Source organism: Chrysochloris asiatica, unplaced genomic scaffold, assembly GCF_000296735.1.
Source record: "Chrysochloris asiatica unplaced genomic scaffold, ChrAsi1.0 scaffold00135, whole genome shotgun sequence".
Lineage (NCBI taxonomy): Eukaryota > Metazoa > Chordata > Mammalia > Afrosoricida > Chrysochloridae > Chrysochloris > Chrysochloris asiatica.
Genome location: NW_006408653.1, coordinates 3,409,820 through 3,416,224, shown reverse-complemented (window position 1 = coordinate 3,416,224; position 6,405 = coordinate 3,409,820). Strand labels below are relative to the sequence as shown.

Here is a 6,405-nt window from a genome sequence, read left to right as displayed (position 1 = left end):
CCTTTTAGTTAGCAGCTGTGTACGTTACCCAACTCTATCATCCAGGGATTCCGAGAGCACTAAGGAGGGGAAACAATTCAAATGTACCCATTTACACCTTAACTGGACCTTGCAACCGTGGACAAAATGGCAGGTTAAGCTACGTGGTATTCCGGTTACTCAGGCTCCCTCTGTTCCATTGTGCTCAAGCTTGCTGGAAAGGTTGCTATTGCTAGCTGCTGTCCAGTTGGACTCACTGTGATCCAAAGATAGGGGTTCTTTCTGCCTTAGGGAAGATTTATAACTTTATTTGCTAATCAGCTGTTAATTTTCTTTCTTTCTTTTTTAATATGAGCACTCTTATTTGTCACTTCCAGAAATCTATTTTGATTTTGACGGACTCAGACTTAGAAGTAGAAGCTCTCAGAGAAGACAGTCTCTGTCTCTTGGCTATCTATTCCTGACATTTTTCTTTGGCCTCCTTCATCCTCTTGGCCAAAAGCTTGGCATATTCTGCGGCCTCCTGTTTATTTTTCTTAGTGTGTCATTTCTTCAGAGCAATACGCTGACATTTGTGTTGCAGGACACATGGAGTAACAATTTGGTCCTGGATTCCTTGCCTTCTTTGTTCAGTGACTTCCTCACAACATACTGGCGGACATCATCTTCTTTAGAGAGATTGGAAAGTTTGCGGATCCTGAGAGCTCTTTTGGGCCCCAAGCACCGAGGTACAGTTGTATCAATCAGACCTGGGATATCTTTCTCTCCTGTTTTTTGTTTTTTGTTTTTTTTAACAATAACCAAGTTGAGAACACTCAAGTTGGCATCCACAGTGCAACCCCACACAGATTTACGCTTTCTTTCTACAGTTCTCCTTGGTCTGTAACAGGAATGCCCCTTACTCAGAAGCAGGCAGATGCAGCCATGGATCAAGATACCTTGCTTCATGGGGAAACCTTGCTTGTTGTTCCCACCACGGATGCGGACAACATAAACATAGTCCCTCCGCTTGTCACCCGGAGAGTCAGCAGCAACTACTGTGGCCATTCGCTTCTCATAAAAGGTACCAAGTTTGTGTTCATTCTCCACTTCAAAGAGTTTCTGGCAGCCAGTGGCTGGGAAGAAGATGTTCAACTTCAAGGTACTACAAAAAAGAGGAGGCTGTTAGTTTTCATCCACATTGAATGTCTGTAGGGTTTGAAAGTGGTGACAGGTAACCAATGTATAGAGCTTGTTTGGTGACTCTTCATCCCCTTACATTTTCGGGACAACTGTACACAGATATGGTATGGGACATTTCTGATTTGTTTGGCCTGGACAGCTTCGTTGATGTCAATGCACACATCTGGTGTTTCCATCTCCATGGCAAATTTCCTTGAGTGCCTGAGGGGCACATTTCATAAAGCCTATCCCACGGATGTAGTTGTGAATATTGACGGTGTATTCTCAGGTCACCATTTTCCTGATAGCAGAGCAGCCCTTTTTGCTCACCACCCTTCTTTGCAGGAGCCATTGTGCCAGGACCTGATTGGAAAGGAAGAGGGCAAAGGATTGTGGGAGAAGGACAATTGAGAGATGCTTAAACAGTGTGGGAGCCATGTTTGACTTCCTCTGGCTTCACAAGGGGAAAAGAGAATCAAGCTCAAATTCAGCGCAAGGCTGCTTCCTATGGAGCAGAGGTCAGACATGCTTCCACCCTACAACCTTCTTTACCCTGTTCTGACACCAACCGTCCCTCCAACAGCACTCTGCTTCACATGTAGGTTCTATAATCGATTGTAATGGCCACACCAAACTCATAACAAAAACTCATGATTGTAGAGGTTTATTAGGGAAGTGAACAGGATCAAAATCAAATCAGGATGCAGCAGTTCTCCCACCTCTTGTCTGCTGTGCTGCAGGCATGCCTCATTTCTCTCTTCGACCTCTCAGCCATGTGGCTTCTTGACCTCTGCCTCAGTGCATGGATCTAGAGCCTGCAGGTGCTCTGTCTCTCCATGCCACCCCCTCTCCCATCACCGTTTTTCTAGGTAGCGATCGCACGCTCTACTCATGCTCATTCTCCTTGATGGTCCTGGGATCTTCTGCCTCAACTTCTGTGATGGCTCCTTTTAAACCTAAGTTGGAAGGTAAAATAACTAATCCCAGCCTTAGAGTCCTGTATACCTTATTTGCATGATCCCACCCAGTCACTCAGTGGGGATTAAGACATTGGATAGAAAAGCCATATCAAGTAAATTCAAGGTATTGCAATAGGGTTTTTCTTGGCTGATTTTCAGAAGTAGATTGCCAGGCCTTACTCCCTAGTCTTAGTCTGGAAGCTCCACTGGAACCTGTACAGCATCACAGCGGCACACAAGCCTCCACTGATAGGCAGGTAGTGGCTGTGCATGGGGCACATTGGCCAGGAATTGAATCCAGATCTCCCACACGGAAGGTTGGGAATTCTACCATTGACTCACTACTGCACCCTGGTGGAGGGTTGTTGCCTCTGTATTGAGGACTGTACTTCTTTTGGCCCCATCCATGCCACAGATTGTTTTGACTTCCTGGAGATCTGTGCTTGTTGCCCCCCAAAAAGGCCAGCTGTGCCTCACCTCAGCAGGACCTGTGAGGTTAACTAGGAGCTGCTCTCCTCATCCTCACCATTGCTTCCAGAGAGAAGGAGCAAACTGTGCCATCTACATATTTTCAGCTGAGTTATATTTTGCATAAAGTAAACTTAGCAAACAGAGAACACAGTGAGAATATATTTGGCTTTGAAGCGTCAGAGCTCTGACAGGCATTTCCTATTAGCTAGCTCTGAGCCGACCAGCCCGGCTGGGTTTTGCTTAAGTGGCATAATTCTCCTGCACTGGAGACAGCTCATTCATTAGTCATTCCAAAAGCCAAATACAAAATAACCTTCCCTAAGCCAACTCCACCAACCAGCTCCGCAGCCCGGGTGGAACAATGAAACTGTGGAGCTTACTGGGCTTGGCAAAGGTCAGCCCGAGAGCCACCTGTCTGCTGGGCTTTGGAAGGTAGTTTTGGCTGGAGCATTTCTTGTCCCTTTGGGGACAAAAAGGAAACATCTTCCTCCAGTTGGCACAAGTCTCAAGAGCCTGTGGAATATGGGTTCCATCCCACTGCACCCCTGAGTCACTCACAACAGTGTGAAGTCCTGATTTCACACGCTCCGTTTTGTTTTGTTTATATCTTGTTTGGTCCTGGAAGCTAGAGGTACCTACTTAGAGAAACAAAGGAATATGTCCCTTCTTGCTCAGGTCTCTCAGCTGAACTCAGCCCTCCCCTGTCATCCTGCATATTCTCTTTGAATCCTTGCACAGTGGGGGCCGGCCCATGGCCCCATTTTACAGATGAGGAAACAAGTTCAGAGAAGTGAAGTGATCTGCCAAAGGTCACACAGCCAAGGTTCAAACCTGTTGGACTCCTGTCCTTTCTGTCAGGAAACCTCATTCAGGATGTGATTATCTGAGATTAAAGATGAAAATATACACTGAAGTGTACATTTTCTCAACTTTAGCAGAACAGTGAATACCACTGTATTCCAGGCTCCCAGAGCAAGGAGGGTAACCAGCCAGGCAATGAGAACACCAGGGAAGGCATGTTCTAAAAGGAAGGTTGAAAAAACCTGGTGTGGGAGTTAGGTGCCAATTCAGGTGGGGCCAACCTTGTCTTGGGCTGCCCAAGAGTTGGACCAGGGTGGGACCAAGACAGGGACAGGGAAGGGTTTGCTGAGGGTTCCACAGGAGAGCTGCTGATTGGACTGTCTGATGGCATTTGACTAACAGAAAGCCATGGTGTAAAGACCCCATCAATACCCATGCAGTGAGGGGAATACCAGGAGCGCTGAGAGTTCTTGTTCAGCAGCAAAGAGCCAGAGGTGGTGACTGCATCTGGCCTCGTTAGAGAGTCTAAGTAGCATTCCAGGTGGCCAGATGCATCCACAGGTGTCCAGGCCAAATCAGAGGTAGAATCTATATACATAAACTAAAAATGAGAATCTCAGAGTCGTTCCAAAACAGACATCCTGACAGCCACCAAGCTCCTCTGCCTTGAAGCATTTGTTGTTGTTGTTAAGTGCTGTCAAGTCAGTTTCAGTTCATAGGAATCCTATATAGGCTTTCCAAGGAGCAGCTGGTGAGTTTGACTGCTACTTGTTCTCAAATACAAAGAGTGCTGTTATTTTCCCAGCTATTCCACATGCTATTCTCTCTGCATGCACTTCATTTTTCCCTTCCACAACCTCACCTGGCAAACTCCTATTTAACCTTCAAAACCCCACTTAAATATCCCTGTATCTGGAAGGCTTCTCCATCTCCTCAGGACACCTTTTTCTGTGTTCCTGACTCTTTATTCACTAGCAATTCATTGAGTCTGACAGGGACCCTGTCCTAAATTTTATCTGCAGATTTCCAGGACCCTATGGAGAGCCTGGCATATGGAAAGGGCTCAGTCAACTAATAAACCACCCTGAAGATCCGCAGACTTGAGAACATGTACTACAGAATCATTGTACCACAGACCTGGATGAAAATGTAGAGTTGGTTCAAGTGAACCAACTTTCTGGTGTTTGAAACTCCTCATTTATCTCCTCAGCCTGAGGTAATATACACAAACCACTTGATCTCACAACTGGCATATATTAGACACTCAATGAATGATAGCTGATACTGTAACAAGGATTATTTTAAAGTTCTTTCTCAGGCAATCAAAGTGGGATAGAAGAGGCCATAGAAACAGCATTGACTCTGGAGTTAGAAGCTGTGGTTCTGTCTTTCAGACCCCAGAAGTTCTTATTTCAACCTCTCTGGGTCTCAGTGTCCTCATGTGTCAATTGAAGGATACAATTAGATATCCTACAAATCTGATCCCTTCCACTTCTAATCAAAACCAAAGCAAACATCACCATCTAACCTGAGGGATTCTAACTCATGGCTTCCTGTGTGACCTCTGATCAGAAACCAGAGAAACTCAAACCTGACCCGGATGGCCCTTCCCCCAGGCCAGGCAAATCCTCAGGGAGGCAGAGACTCCTCCTTGCCCAACTCCTGGCCAGTCACACCTGCCAGGCCATCCTCTGAAGGAGGGAACAGTCTGTCAGGGAGCTCATGGCAAAATCCTTCTTCCTCCCCAAACACCAGCTATGATTAGCTATGTCCTCACCACGAAACTGCAGGGGTGTGTGCAGTGAGTCACTGTGGTTCACATCCCATTTATAGAGTGCTTCAAGGCAGAGGGGCTTGGTGGCTGTCAGGAGCTCCCCAGCTCCCTTCTCCACTCAGATATTGGGGCTCCAGCACATAAGAGCCATCCTCTGAGGCCTATGTACCTCCTCAGGCCAGACCATTCAGAGCAGCTTCCTTGGAGGTGGGCAAAGGCCTGTACCTCCCATCATCATCCCCACATTCCCACCCATGGGGGGGAGGGCAGCGATCACAGGGACAGACCCAGGTCTGAATCCTTTCTCTCTTGAACTTCCTCTCCTGAGTCCCTGCCTCCTCCTAGGATTGCTCCAAATGAATCAGATCCCCCTAAGAGTGGTTGGTTTGAATCCTGTGACTTCCAGGGTCCCTGGCTCCCCTACCCCAAGGTTCACCCTATGAGGTAGGTTTGCAGACACTGGTGCTCAGGGTTGGGCACAAGGATCCCAAATGCCCCCTTCCATTCAGTGATGGGGGACCCTAAGCCACCATCAGGAGCTGGGAAGGAGAGGCAGAGACCTCTAAGGAGAAGGAATCCTGGCAGGGGGGCAAGTCCCAACAGGCTTGCAGACAGTGAGTCACCCAAGTCCCCGCTGCTTACTGGACAGAGCCAGAATAATGACACTAATAACAGGGACCCAGGGTGCTGTTATTAACTCCCCCCTGTCCTCCCAGGCCGGATATCACCTCCATCCATCTGACAGCCCTCAGGGGCTGGGAGGGGCTAAGACAGATTTTGTTGCCTTGTCTTAAGTAAGGGGGACACTGAGGCCAAAGTCATTCTTCACTGAACCGGGGCCATCCTGAGAAAAGGACTCTGACTGACTCCTAATTTATTCTGATGTGGGGAGAATCGCATGGCCCCATAAATCGTGGTCCTCCTCACTGGCAAAGCTCTAGGCTCAGAGGGGAAAGAGTCTGTTTGAGTCCTCACAGCCTACCTTCTGACTCTTACTTACAACAACCCTGGGGGCTAGTCATCCCCATTTTATAGATAAGAAACCTGGGGTTTCTTATAAGGTCCAGAGAGGCATGGCAACTTTCCCAAGGCCACACGGTCAACAAGTAGCAGAGTCAGGATTGGAATGGTCTCCTTTGTAACTAGGCCATCCACAATCTAGTTTCCAGGGCCTCTAAGTCTGGATTCCTAGGTCTTTGGGCCTGGCCTTTCTCCCTTGTCTTTCGCTCCTGGTCTCACTCAATCTCAAAATGAGGGTTC

General features: G+C 47.6%; 1 pseudogene; it reads right to left on the bottom strand.

Moving 5' to 3' along the window:
• Positions 1–346: 346 nt before the first annotated feature.
• LOC102811029 lies at positions 347–1,915 on the bottom strand (annotated as a pseudogene).
• Between the last annotated feature and the right edge of the window lie 4,490 nt (positions 1,916–6,405).